Genomic DNA, 15,249 nt, shown 5'->3' on the forward strand with positions numbered 1-15,249 from the left:
CCTAGCTCCTTCTACATTTGTCAAGGTAATTACATTTCTACCATTGTGAGAGAGAGAGAGACAGAGAGACATTCACCACATGGCAGTAATTACCATGTTAGTTTATATGCAATTGTGTGCGTTTAGACTGCATGACAAATACAGTTGGAGCTAGAGTCTGTGTGTTGATCCTGAATGCACCGTTCGTTCAGACCCTTCTCATTAACTGCACGCGCCACTGTGCAACGAGGCACTATTACACTCTAGTAGTTAGGAATAAAGACCAGTACCACATCAATGCTCTGTAGCTAATATGCATTGTGTGCTGCAACAGGAATTCCTTCAATTGGGCTTTTTTTATCAGTTAGGAATCAGGAGTTTAAACCAGTCATGGATGACTCTGGATAATTAGTGGGATACTCCACAATCCACATCCAGAAATATAACCGCAAAAAATAGAATATATACACATTTTTCAGGCTAAAATGATATGATAGGATGTCACACAGGCCTTGTGCTTTTTTTGATAGACAATATTTTAAGTACTACTGCCACAAGGGTGGATAGGCCTTCCTCCACTAAAGGAACGATGCCAAATGTTGACATTATATGCAAATGTTGTTTATTATCTCGCAGGCAGGCAGCTCCAGCTCAGATCATCCTGCCTTATTTGTGCTGCACAGCACCCGCCGAAGCCCACGGCAACTTCCAAAGCAGAAAGGTTTATGCACAAGGGCTTCTAATGAGCTCTCAGGGGCCACAGTTAGCCGAGCACTTCTCACAACAGCAGTTGGTGAAGTTGTACACTAACTCAGAGGGCTCCATATGTTGCCCAGGAGGCCTGGAGACTGCCTGTTCTCAGAGAGAGGGAGAGAGCGGGAGAGAGGGAGAGAGCGGGAGAGAGGGAGAGAGAGAGTCTCCTCTTAAAACTCTTTTCTGTTCGAGGTAAACAGGTAAAAACTGTCTGCTTCTGTATTTGAATGACTGGCCGCTCCAATTGTGTTCCACATTATTTATGTACCTCAGGGCTGGAATGTAAAACATAGGGAGGGATTTAAAAGACAGCTGGTAGTGTGTTAGAAAGACACAGACACACATGTACATTAATCTAAGCAACACTCAGTAGCCATGGCAACAAACCAAAAGTCATCCTAATGCTTTTATTTAATGTTCTACCTAGATTACATTATAACTGGTGGTTTTATATCAGCATGCTGCCTTACTATTGGCCAGTTGAAGTGCCTGATAACTGTACCTGGGCTAGACAAAAGGGCTCATCAGAAATATCCATGTAGAATCAGCGTTACATCTGAAGGCCCTGGCTAACTTTCATCTGGAGGCAGCCACTCACTGGGTTCCTATTTCAAGGCTCTGATGATCAAATATCTCCTTCAAAAGATATCAGGCCTCTCTCTCTCGCTTTAGAAGGCTGGCGTCGTTTAGATCGGCTTTCTCTTGAATTGCCATCTCAATGTTTCGCTCCCCTCAATCTCTCTGTGTGTTCTGCTTTTGACCCCGAGAGGCGCCGAGGCGACGATGTGCCTCATTAACCGAGGCATCACACTGGCTTCTTCAACTTATTGTCTCTCGCACCTTATCCCGCCATCCATCTTGAAAAACTTTGAATAAATTGAAGCGATAATGATCCGGCGTATTATGCCATTAGTCACAAATGAAGTGGTTAATGCAGGGAGAAGATAAGGCTTCAGATCTGATTCAGTCGATTCATACACAGAAAGGCTTGTTGTAAAATGGCAGATAGACTGCGCAAATTGGGCTTAGACATCATAAAGTAGCCTTATTACCAAGTGACCCTCAGGTTTTCCCACCCATTCTGCCTCCAACCTGAAAGGAGGAATGGCAAGAGAAAAGAGGCCATTGTGTGGCATTCAAAGACGTTATTCTTTGAACAAATATTTCAGATTAAACAAGAGAACACTGATGCTTTCTTCACCTCCAAGATGTATTTGCTTTTAATTCATACATTTGATTGTGACATTTTAAACAATTTCTCTGTAAGACTCAAGGCATTAGGGGACAAATGACAGGGCTGAGTAAAGAGACCATGAAATGGATAGGAACCTGATAAGGAGGATACAGTGTTTGTTCAAGTTGAGGCTGCTGTTGGCTCATGAATGTCTTTGGTTTCTGAACAGTGAGGTGAATCTTGGGCAGTACGTGTTGAAGGTCTAGAGTCATGGTCCAGCTTCATATTGAGCAGCTGTTCATAAGCTGTTTCTAAAGTATATCACTTCATGTAAAGTGTTATTCAAAAGTATCCGCTATAGAACAATGATCAATGTAGGACTGAACAGATCCCATCACACACCAGGTGGACAGCTACCATTATTTACACCAACTGAAGGCAGAACCAACATGTTCAACTGTAACATTTAAGGTCCCTTCATGTCCTACTGTCAGAAGGCTGTGGAGGAGCTGTGGTCATTTGTCCAACTGCAGCCATAGAGCAGGCGTTAGGGACTAAGTTGGATGGGGAAGAAGAGAGAGAGATGGAGAGAAGAGAGAGAGACAAAGATGGAGAGAAGAAAGACAGATAGAGGTGGAGAGAGAGAGAGCGAGGGAACAAACCTGGCAGGCATGTTGAGGCCATGCCAGTGCTGCCTGCGCCACGCGGCGTGGCAGGGGGGCACTTGCCAGGAAATGTGGCAAGAGGAGGAAAGATCAAACAACAAGGGCTGTAGATCTCAACCAATCTGCTCTGTATTAATGTCTGAGCCAAGGAGCAGCTGAACCAGACGTGATGCACAATGTGGGACATACAGACGTGTGTGTGTGTGTGTATGTGTGTACTGGCCCGTGGCCTGCGGCCGCTTCTACAACCCAGCCCCACCACACACACACACCCAGCTCACCAAAACACCAATACCAAACTAACAATGGCCACAAGACCATGAATGGTGAACGTCCACCAAGGTGGAGTTCTGTAATTCCATTTACGCTCATAAGTCAAGGAAACTAGATAGTTATTGTTGGGGTTAAACATGCTACTGTAAGGTAAAGTTCTCGGAGACAGTAAACCAATGCTTTAATACAAGAAATGGCCTAATTCCCAGGCGTACGTGTGTTCTGCTCCCAGTCAGCCAGTGGTTGTACTGTATGTATCATGGCATAATGGAGGGACTGTAGGACTGGTATCTGTATAGATGAGAGGACGCGCCTCTCGGCTCCAGTGGGCCCAGCAACACACCACACACCCAGGCCCCGGTCCTGGTCCAGAAACTTGTTCTGTATAGCCGCAGTAAAGCAAGCAGACGGCAAATGAGTTCCTAGCTGCCTGCCATCTCTCCCTCTTGGACAGATGGTGAATTAGACAATATGCTTTCCAAAATTACACTGAAATCACATGACTGCCTGTCTGTCTTTGCTGTATCTATGCCGGGCGTTTATGGCGACTTTGGCAAGTGATGGTTGATGAAGGGCTGAAACTGGAGCTGAGACTAGGACTGAGACTGGAGCTGAGACTAGGACTGAGACTGGAGCTGAGACTAGGGCTGATACTGGGCTGAGACTGGAGCTGATACTGGGGCTGATACTGGGGCTGATACTGGGGCTGATACTGGGGCTGAGACTGGAGCTGAGACTGGGGCTGATACTGGAGCTGATACTGGGGCTGATACTGGAGCTGAGACTGGAGCTGAGACTAGGACTGAGACTGGAGCTGAGACTGGAGCTGAGACTGGGGCTGATACTGGAGCTGATACTGGGGCTGAGACTAGGACTGATACTGGGACTGATACTGGGGCTGAGACTGGAGCTGAGACTGGAGCTGATACTGGGGCTGAGACTGGAGCTGAGACTGGGGCTGAGACTGGAGCTGATACTGGGGCTGAGACTGGGGCTGAGACTGGGGCTGAGACTGGAGCTGAGACTGGGGCTGAGACTGGAGCTGAGACTGGGGCTGAGACTGGAGCTGAGACTGGGGCTGAGACTGGAGCTGATACTGGGGCTGAGACTGGAGCTGAGACTGGGGCTGATACTGGGGCTGAGACTGGAGCTGATACTGGGGCTGAGACTGGGGCTGATACTGGGGCTGATACTGGGGCTGAGACTGGAGCTGAGACTGGGGCTGATACTGGGGCTGATACTGGAGCTGAGACTGGGGCTGATACTGGGGCTGATACTGGGGCTGAGACTAGGACTGAGACTGGGGCTGATACTGGGGCTGAGACTAGGACTGAGACTGGGGTTGATACTGGGGCTGATACTGGGACTGATACTGGAGCTGAGACTAGGACTGAGACTGGGGTTGATACTGGGGCTGATACTGGGGCTGATACTGGGGCTGAGACTAGGACTGAGACTGGGGCTGAGACTGGGGCTGATACTGGGGCTGAGACTGGAGCTGAGATTAGGACTGAGACTGGGGCTGAGACTGGGGCTGATACTGGGGCTGAGACTAGGACTGAGACTGGGGCTGAGACTGGGGCTGAGACTGGGACTGATACTGGAGCTGAGACTAGGACTGAGACTGGAGCTGAGACTGGGGCTGATACTGGGGCTGAGACTGGGGCTGATACTGGAGCTGAGACTAGGACTGATACTGGAGCTGAGACTGGGGCTGATACTGGGGCTGAGACTAGGACTGAGACTGGAGCTGAGACTGGGGCTGATACTGGAGCTGAGACTGGGGCTGATACTGGAGCTGAGACTGGAGCTGAGACTGGGACTGATACTGGAGCTGAGACTGGGACTGATACTGGAGCTGAGACTAGGACTGATACTGGAGCTGAGACTAGGACTGATACTGGAGCTGAGACTAGGACTGAGACTGGATCTGAGACTGGGGCTGATACTGGAGCTGAGACTAGGACTGAGACTGGAGCTGAGACTGGGACTGAGACTAGGACTGAGACTGGGACTGAGACTGGAGCTGAGACTAGGACTGAGACTGGGACTGAGACTGGAGCTGAGACTAGGACTGAGACTGGAGCTGAGACTAGGACTGAGACTGGAGCTGAGACTAGGACTGAGACTGGAGCTGAGACTAGGACTGAGACAGGAGCTGAGACTAGGACTGAGACTGGAGCTGAGACTAGGACTGAGACTGGGGCTGAGACTGGAGCTGAGACTAGGACTGAGACAGGAGCTGAGACTTGGACTGAGACAGGAGCTGAGACTAGGACTGAGACAGGAGCTGAGACTGGGGCTGATACTGGGGCTGAGACTAGGACTGAGACTGGAGCTGATACTGGGGCTGATACTGGGGTTGATACTGGGGCTGAGACTGGAGCTGAGACTAGGACTGAGACTGGAGCTGAGACTGGGGCTGATACTGGAGCTGAGACTAGGACTGAGACTGGAGCTGAGACTGGAGCTGAGACTAGGACTGATACTGGAGCTGAGACTGGAGCTGAAACTGGAGCTGATACTGGAGCTGAGACTAGGACTGAGACTGGAGCTGAGACTGGAGCTGATACTGGAGCTGAGACTAGGACTGAGACTGGAGCTGAGACTGGGGCTGAGACTGGAGCTGAGACTGGAGCTGAGACTAGGACTGAGACAGGAGCTGAGACTGGGACTGAGACTGGAGCTGAGACTGGAGCTGATATTGGAGCTGAGACTAGGACTGATACTGGAGCTGAGACTGGAGCTGAGATTAGGACTGAGACTGGAGCTGAGACTGGAGCTGAGACTAGGACTGATACTTGAGCTGAGACTAGGACTGATACTGGAGCTGAGACTAGGACTGATACTGGAGCTGAGACTGGGGCTGATACTGGAGCTGAGACTAGGACTGATACTGGGGCTGATACTGGAGCTGAGACTGGAGCTGAGATTAGGTCTGAGACTGGAGCTGAGACTGGAGCTGAGACTAGGACTGATACTTGAGCTGAGACTAGGACTGATACTGGAGCTGAGACTGGGGCTGATACTGGGGCTGATACTGGAGCTGAGACTGGAGCTGAGACTGGGGCTGATACTGGGGCTGATACTGGAGCTGAAACTGGGGCTGATACTGGGGCTGATACTGGAGCTGAGACTGGAGCTGAGATTAGGACTGAGACTGGAGCTGAGACTGGAGCTGAGACTAGGACTGATACTTGAGCTGAGACTAGGACTGATACTGGAGCTGAGACTAGGACTGATACTGGAGCTGAGACTAGGACTGAGACTGGAGCTGAAACTGGGGCTGAGACTGGAGCTGAGACTGGAGCTGAGACTAGGACTGATACTGGAGCTGAGACTGACTGGAGCTGAGACTGACTGAGCTGAGCTGAAACTGGGGCTGATACCTGAGCTGAGACTAGGACTGATACTGGAGCTGAGACTAGGACTGAGACTGGAGCTGAAACTGGGGCTGAGACTGGAGCTGAGACTAGGACTGAGACTGGAGCTGAGACTGGGGCTGAGACTGGGGCTGAGACTGGAGCTGAGACTGGAGCTGAGACTGGGGCTGATACTGGAGCTGAGACTAGGACTGATACTGGAGCTGAGACTAGGACTGATACTGGAGCTGAGACTGGAGCTGATACTGGGGCTGAGACTGGAGCTGATACTGGGGCTGATACTGGGGCTGAGACTGGAGCTGAGACTGGAGCTGAGACTGGAGCTGAGACTGGGACTGATACTGGAGCTGAGACTGGGGCTGATACTGGAGCTGAGACTAGGACTGATACTGGAGCTGAGACTAGGACTGAGACTGGAGCTGAGACTGGGGCTGATACTGGAGCTGAGACTAGGACTGATACTGGAGCTGAGACTAGGACTGAGACTGGAGCTGAGACTGGGGCTGAGACTGGGGCTGATACTGGAGCTGAGACTGGAGATGAGACTGGAGGACTGATACTGGAGCTGAGACTGGAGCTGATACTGGGGCTGAGACTGGAGCTGAAACTGGGGCTGAGACTGGAGCTGAGACTAGGACTGAGACTGGAGCTGAGACTAGGACTGATACTGGAGCTGAGACTGGGGCTGATACTGGAGCTGAGACTGGGGCTGATACTGGAGCTGAGACTGGGGCTGATACTGGAGCTGAGACTGGGGCTGAGACTGGAGCTGAGACTGGGGCTGAGACTGGAGCTGAGACTGGGGCTGAGACTGGAGCTGAGACTGGGGCTGATACTGGGGCTGATACTGGGGCTGAGACTGGGGCTGAGACTGGGGCTGAGACTAGGACTGAGACTGGAGCTGAGACTGGGGCTGAGACTGGAGCTGAGACTAGGACTGAGACTGGAGCTGAGACTGGGGCTGAGACTGGAGGAGACTAGGCTGAGACTGGGGCTGAGACTGGGGCTGGACTGGAGCTGAGACTGGGGCTGAGACTGGAGCTGAGACTGGGGCTGAGACTGGAGCTGAGACTAGGAGCTGAGACAGGAGCTGAGACTAGGACTGAGACAGGAGCTGAGACTAGGACTGATACTGGAGCTGAGACTAGGACTGAGACTGGAGCTGAGACTGGAGCTGATACTGGAGCTGAGACTGGAGCTGAGACTAGGAGCTGAGACTGGAGCTGAGACTAGGACTGATACTGGAGCTGAGACTGGGGCTGATACTGGAGCTGAGACTGGAGCTGAGACTAGGACTGAGACTGGAGCTGAGACTAGGACTGAGACTGGAGCTGAGACTGGAGCTGAGACAGGAGCTGAGACTAGGACTGAGACTGGAGCTGAGACTGGAGCTGAGACAGGAGCTGAGACTGGACTGAGACTGGAGCTGAGACTAGGACTGAGACTGGAGCTGAGACTAGGACTGAGACAGGAGCTGAGACTAGGACTGAGACAGGAGCTGAGACTGGGGCTGATACTGGAGCTGAGACTAGGACTGAGACAGGAGCTGAGACTTGGACTGAGACAGGAGCTGAGACTAGGACTGAGACAGGAGCTGAGACTAGGACTGAGACTGGAGCTGAGACCGGGGTTGAGACTGGAGCTGAGACTGGAGCTGAGACAAGAGCTGAGTCTGGAGCTGAGACTGGAGCTGAGACTGGAGCTGAGACTGGGGCTGAGACTGGAGCTGAGACTAGGACTGATACTGGAGCTGATACTGGGGCTGAGACTGGAGCTGATACTGGAGCTGAGACTGGAGCTGAGACTGGAGCTGAGACTAGGACTGAGACTGGAGCTGAGACTGGAGCTGAGACTAGGACTGAGACTGGAGCTGAGACTGGAGCTGAGACTGGGGCTGAGACTGGAGCTGAGACTAGGACTGAGACTGGAGCTGAGACTGGAGCTGAGACTGGAGCTGAGACTAGGACTGAGACTGGAGCTGAGACTGGGGCTGAGACTAGGACTGAGACTGGAGCTGAGACTGGAGCCGAGACAGGAGCTGAGACTAGGACTGAGACTGAGACTGGAGCTGAGACTGGAGCTGAGACTGGAGCTGAGACTAGGACTGAGACTGGAGCTGAGACTGGGGCTGAGACTAGGACTGCGACTGGAGCTGAGACTGGGGCTGAGACTGGAGCTGAGACTGGAGCTGAGACTGGAGTTGAGACTGGAGCTGAGACCGGGGCTGAGACAGGGGCTGACACTGGGGTTAGGTATCTGGGGCTGACACTGGGGCTAGGTCTCTGGGGCTGACACTGGGGCTAGGTATCTGGGGCTGACACTGGGGCTAGGTATCTGGGGCTAGGGTTAGGGCTGAAGCTGGGGCTGGAGCTGGGTATCTGGGGCTAGGTATCTGGGGCTGGTGCTGGGGCATCTTGGGCTGGGGCTGAAGCCAGCCTCATTGCTGGTGATTGATATCAGAGTCCTGGGATAGGATGTAGGGCCAGCAGGAGCATCAGTGGACCGGGCGTGTGGTTGTAGGGTGGCTGCTGGGGGGTGTGGAGGGGTCTCAAGAGCTCGCCTGCTCTATGACAATGCATGATGAACAGCCTGCTATTTGGAGTGCATCTGTAGGAGCCAGACTTCAGAAGAGCTCCTCTGAGAGATATGGGAGGAGAGGAGGAGAGCAGATGTTTTAGAAACAGACTGTGTCTAACGTAGGAATCTTCCTGCTATACTACATGTATGTGACACCAAGCGTCTTATGACAATATTAGCTGTATCACTATTCCCTGTTTTTCAACCATCTTGAACTGCTGCCTGATATGAGGATGTGTCTGATATGAGAGCATCTACAACACTACAATGTCTTGGGAGAGTTTGTCTGACGGAATCTGGTCTGGTCTGAGGGAATTGTGTTATTCTATCGCTGCATGTGGTCTGAGATATGATTGTAGAATTCAGCAGCAAGTCTTTATTTCATATTAACAGTTTGAAATGAGTAACCAACCAATAAAACAACCCTTGTATCCTGCATACGGTAGACAATCCTAATTAGATCCCATTGCAGTCAGAACATTGCAGATCCACCATGAGACTGTTTGGGAGTTAGTGGGAGAGACACGTATAGCTACTCCCTATCATGAATAATAATCCACAAGAACGATCCCAGAGAAACGTCACTACATAACTAAACTACACCTAGCTGTCCTCTCGTTTACTTCCAGGGGGAAAAAACCAATCCCTTGGTGGAAAGCTCTGTCTCCGTCTTTGTGCCCTCTTCAGGCAATTACGCCAAGCTACGTGTGTTCTGACGGGGGTGGGCAACGGGGGTGGTATGTGAAAAAGTCATTTTGGCGGTGCACTCTTCAGTTCCGGTCATGCTCTGTACCTGGGCAAATTAAAACCCTCCCAGTAGCCTATGTAAATATGCTGCCTACCGCGCTGCGCTTTAATGAGCCATGATATGAAAGACATACAACCAACGGAAAATAACTGTCCACTTAAAGGTGGGTTGCTTCTGACAGGTGACAGGTACTGCCAAGCTGGAGACAGGGTGGGCGGGGGTGGGGTGGGGGTAGGGGAGCTGGGTGATGGGGGCAGACGATCTATGGCATTCTGGAATAATCTCGGGGGCTGAATGAGCGAAACGAGCCAGGGGAGAGGAACTAGCTTTTTGCCTGAGGCACTTCAAAGTATCTGGGTGGCGGTGGTTTGGGAGTAGGTTGGGGGGTGGGGGGGGGTGGGGGTTGTTAGCAGAGGGAGAAGAGACAGTTACTGCTGTGTCTACTGCCTGCCATGAGACAAAGCACGGCGATTCTCCCCCAAAAAACACAACTTCAAAAATGTCCAGCACAGACCTCAACCCTGTCCTCAATAACCTGACTTGTAAAAACAGGGATGACCTGAATCTCTGAATCTACTTTGTATGCAGAATGTGAAGGCGGTACGGCGGTAATGAGCATCTGTTAAAGATGGTGGCGTACCAAAGGAACCCACATCTGCAGCCGGCCGATTCATCCAAAACATTCTGAAGTCATTTATAATATCACAGAATCCATAATCAAGATTCTCTGCCAGAGCCGGCTAGGCGGCACAGACTCAATGCCCAGTTCAATGAGGAGAGAGGGAACGTATCATTTCAGGACAGATGCACGCATTCACAGGAAGTGCAGGGTCATTTTAACATTCACAAGCAAAGAATGCAACAATTTATAGTAGCAAGGCAATGCACACCCAATTATTATTGAAAAAATAACCAGTAGCAGCAGCTGATCAATACCGTAGGTGGCTATACTTTGACGGCATAATGTCAGGGGAATACTGCATATTATGTCCAACATTTTATATACTGTTATCATAAACAGCATTATTTCATGTTAGGAACATATGGATGTGTATGATTCTGTGTCTGTAATTGAAGAAACTATTTTGTGTGCACCATATTAATTATGGGCATTATGTTTATTGTAAAGCTTATAGGCTTATTTGTTCAAACAGGTTACAGCAACTAAGAAAACACATTTAACACAACTAACCACCGTTTCTCTCTTAAACGTGTCGGTGGGGAAAATATTGATTTAATGAGGGGGAAAGGAAAAAATGGGAAGCGATGCGTTTTCAAAAATGACAAGGGGAGAAAAGATATGTAGATTTGGGGAATCTGTGGCATGCTTTGTTGTGGGTTGAACCAAGCCAAAGCCAAGCTAAATCCAGTCTTTAAAGTATCTCAGACAGCTATAAAGGTACGGCAGCCTGATAGTCTCTGTTGTTGTTCTGACAGTTTTAGTCATGAGGAGGGGGAAAAACTGAGAAACAAACCAGCAGGGAGCCTTATGAATTTAGACTAAGTTCAGATTCAACGTGTGGCCAAAACAGAACATCTTTGGACTCTCCCTATGAACTGTCAAATCATGCAACCAAAACCACACTGGCAAAAATGCATTCTGCCAGTCTCCGCCTCTTTGTGAGTCGTCAAAGGTTTAACATAGCATGATTCTGATGATCAGAACACGTCAGCCTCGACGTTCAGTAGGCCTAGTTAATGAATGGAACAATTCAGTGCAATGGGAAATGACTGCTACTACAACGGTCACAATAGGCATGAATCCATGTATCTTGGAAAGAGGAGGGAGGAGAGGGAAACATTTTTTTTTCAAAAAGTTAATGCTAAACAACTTTGAATTCTCCAAGATGAATTCTCTTACAATGGAACGTGCCGATACAATGGTCTTCCTGTGTGGAATGAGATGATGACATTGGATAGAGAGAAAGTTCACGGCAGCTGTTATGTGAAGACGGGCCTGGCTGTCTATATCTGATGCGGTGGCGGTAGACTTAATCCAGCGGGCTTTGCACATCCTCGTTCCTGATCGCAGGAAGGAGCATTTTACAAGGAGCCACCCTCCATGTGGCACCCTGGTAACTTTGCATGACCTTGTGAGGCTGAATAAGACTGTAAAATTGATTCAGCTCCCCGTAATAAAAGAAGCATGCACATTATCAGCGTTGTAATTATAATTAATACTACCAGCTACAGCGGGGTAGTAGAGACTTCCATTATTTACGAGGGTCCATGCTAAGCAAACACAATAATCTACTCCATATTTGTGTTGATATGTTGATGAATGACTCTCTTTCATACCAAACACCAATGGAATGTCTCAGTGTCTGATCATACCAGTACTGATTATTTCCCCTCTCCTCTGTTCCCTCCTCCCTCATCCCTCCATCCTCCAGTCTTTCATTAGTCCTTTGTTTGTCTCACCTTTAGTCTCACTGGCTCTAGACCTCATTACCGTAGCATGGTCAGGTGATAGAGACAGAGAGACACCCAGCCAGCCTGCTCGACAAGAGGAACTACCACCGTCACTAAATAAACTGTCCAAGCTTGTCTACTCACCTCATCCCGCAAACAGATGCACATTGTCTACAGAATATATACAATCTTAGAAGAAGCAGACATTCTCACTCATATCTGAGAATGAACTGCTGTCCAAAGATATTTAACCCATATTTACCTTAAATGTAAAAAAGAAAAACGGATGACCCCATGGAAAAGGCTTGGGCAGAATCTAACCAAGGTCCACTATAGGAGTAACACGTCATTTTCCAAACGTGCCAGGACAGGACTTCTATAATGCAAAACAGTAATAAAACATCATAAACTATATTATATATAATGCCTGCATTTTTTTAACCTTTATTTTACTAGGCAAGTCAGTTAAAGAACAAATTCTTATTTTTAATTAAGGCCTACGACAGATTTGTACCTTGTCAGCTCGGGGATTCGAACTTGCAACCTTTTGGTTACTAGGCCAACTCTCTAACCACTAGGCTACCCTGACACCCCAATCTGGTATCAGATAAAGAGTACTGCAATTTTACTGAAATAATGATTCATTGATGCAATATTCGATAAATTGAGGACCTGGCTTATGGCTAACGTAGACTTAACTGCCTAATAGTGAAATAGTGTGACACAAAAGCAAAGCAGAGACTCCATATTCTAGGTTATCCTTTATAATTAGGTGTCTGTGTAGCTTATGCCATCCATCCCTCCTGTTAGATAATTGTAGCCATCCCTCCTAATTTTGCAGAGAGCAGAAAAAATGCTTATTTGTCCCTATCTCCTTATTAATTCTCCTCACAAATCCTTGATTATTTTCCAATCCTTTCCTCTGATAGCAGTGCTGGCTCTGTTTGTATCTGTTTCCCTCCCTCCTCCACACAGAGCAGTCTGCTGCCTGCCTGCCTCCTCAATCGCCTGTTTTGTTTCTCCTTTTAATGAACAGTTGGATTCTTTTATTTCTCTACAAGTGCTGGATTTGCCTTATCACCCCCCGTCCCTTTGAGGTTTGCCAATTGGTTTTATCCATGGATGTATCATTTCTTAGGCTTCCTCTTTTTTTCCCCACAAAGAGAAAGAACCAGTTCGTCAACAAGCCTCTCCGGAGCTGGAGATTAAAAACCTCACCTACCTTCCAGCGCTACTCCCAACTGGTTTGTGTAAAACTCAATTAAACTAGTCCCCACTGAATTTCACATTACAGTACGTTAAAAAAGAAATTCTTCAAGCGTGACGACAAAGCTCAAACCTTCGCTTCCGAGCCCCTATTTAAGAGATTTCCTAAACGTCTTATTCTTCTGGGTTTTGGCCTCTTGTCGATGTGAAAGGCTGCTACAAAGACAAAGAGAAGGGATTTTTTGACTTGGGGAGAAACAAACTTTATGATGTATTTATCAACAACTAACTGCACTAAAAGTCACAGCCTCTGCTTGATATGACGTAAACAACGAGACGGATAAACACTGCTTTTAATGTCACTGTTTATCAACTAGAACAGCAGTAAAGAGCAGTCCCTTTGACAATTAAAGGTACATATTTCAACATGTTCTCATATGGAGGATGTCATCCCTTCCCTTTAACCAGTCGTTGTTATACAAAGATGTTGATCTTGAGGGACGTTGTAATATTTTGATCTCGATTTCAGAGCATCATCGTCGCTCGATATGAAATTCTACCACTGCTTTAATACAATCTGGTTGACTTGAAAAGGCTGCTCAGTCAAGCATCATGTTGTAGTCTAAACTGCGGAGAGAGACGACGTGTTCATTTACATGTGGCATTGTTGCTTTCAACCACATGATAGAGAACAAGAAATGGAGCAGGGAGTTTCTTCAGAAGTCTTCTCTTTGTGTTAGATGCTAGAGTAACATCAGGACGAAGAGCTCGCCTCGTCCTCTTTTGTATCCCCTGTTTTGATAGTGAGTGGGAGAGAACAACCACAGCAGCAGTAACGTTGAGTGAACGGCTTGGCGTTCCACTTCACCCAGGCAGGCCTGCTTATCAAGGCGGAGGCCTCTCCCTTCTTCCCTCCCTCCTTCCCTCCTTCTCTCTCTCCCCCTCATCGACAGGCCTGTCCCTCCATTCTGTCCTGGAATGCTGGAGCAGCTTTCAACCCTCTCAGACGCAGGGGCATTATGTATGTGTGTGTGTGTGTATGCGTGCACACCACAAACGGCCCACCACAAGGTGTTTCACTACAGAGATTAGAGGAGGAGGTGCAGCCTGTGTTTTGAGCCCAACGTGCCCATCCCAGGACAGGGACTGGGCTGCAAACCAAGATCACTCCCTCTCTCGCGTCTACTCTGCTTTCTCTCCAGCTCTCTCCAACACACACCACTTACACGCACGCACGCACACGCACACACGCACGCACACGCACACACGCACGCACACACACACACACACACACACACACACACACACACACACACACACACACACACACACACACACACACACACACACACACACACACACACACACACACACACACACACACACACACACACTTCACTTGCCAAGAGATCTACATTGGGAGATAGTACAGAGTTGAAGGTCAGGGTAAAGCCTGTGGAAAAACTCTCCGATAGACCACAAGACACGGCTGTGCTATTAAAAAGAAAAGTTCATTTCCCTTATGCTGCTTAACATTTGTCATGGTGTGAGTCTACTAATGTGAAATCTCCATTAGGCCTATTCAATATGGGGGCAGCAATAATGCAATAACGACGACGATTTTCAACTTAAGGATTTGAAAAAAGAAAAAAAAAGATTGAGGATTTTAATCCATGTAATATTCATATTTTATATACCATGGTACAATATGCCAATGCGCACATAAAACGATTATGCAAAGCCAGAGACAAACTGTAACAAAGTGCTGTATCTGCTGCAGATAAGAAAAATCTACTGTACAACACTAATATTCTGTTTCTAAATGACTGTCGGTTTGATGATAAATTAAAACAAATTGTAGAAATTGAAGAAAATCAATATTGATGAATTGTATTAGAGAAATACACGGTTATTCTGATAATAATTTGCTAGTGTAAAGATTTTGAGACGGATTTGTAATAGCATGTGTGTCGGTGGCAGGGAAGTCAGGCGCAGGAGAATCGAACTTGGTATAAATGGAGTCATTTAATAGACTTAACAAAACTCCATAACCAAAATGACAAGATAAATAAAAGTGGG

General features: G+C 48.3%; 1 protein-coding gene and 1 pseudogene across 2 annotated transcripts in view; both read right to left on the bottom strand.

The window, feature by feature from the left end:
• Positions 1 to 15,249, bottom strand: part of zfpm2a (zinc finger protein, FOG family member 2a) — a 153,480-nt gene that overhangs the window by 25,358 nt on the left and 112,873 nt on the right. The gene's annotated exons all lie outside the window — the stretch shown is intronic.
• LOC135522980 (serine-rich adhesin for platelets-like) lies at positions 1,795 to 12,113 on the bottom strand (annotated as a pseudogene).

Source organism: Oncorhynchus masou, chromosome 30 (assembly GCF_036934945.1).
Source record: "Oncorhynchus masou masou isolate Uvic2021 chromosome 30, UVic_Omas_1.1, whole genome shotgun sequence".
NCBI lineage: Eukaryota > Metazoa > Chordata > Actinopteri > Salmoniformes > Salmonidae > Oncorhynchus > Oncorhynchus masou.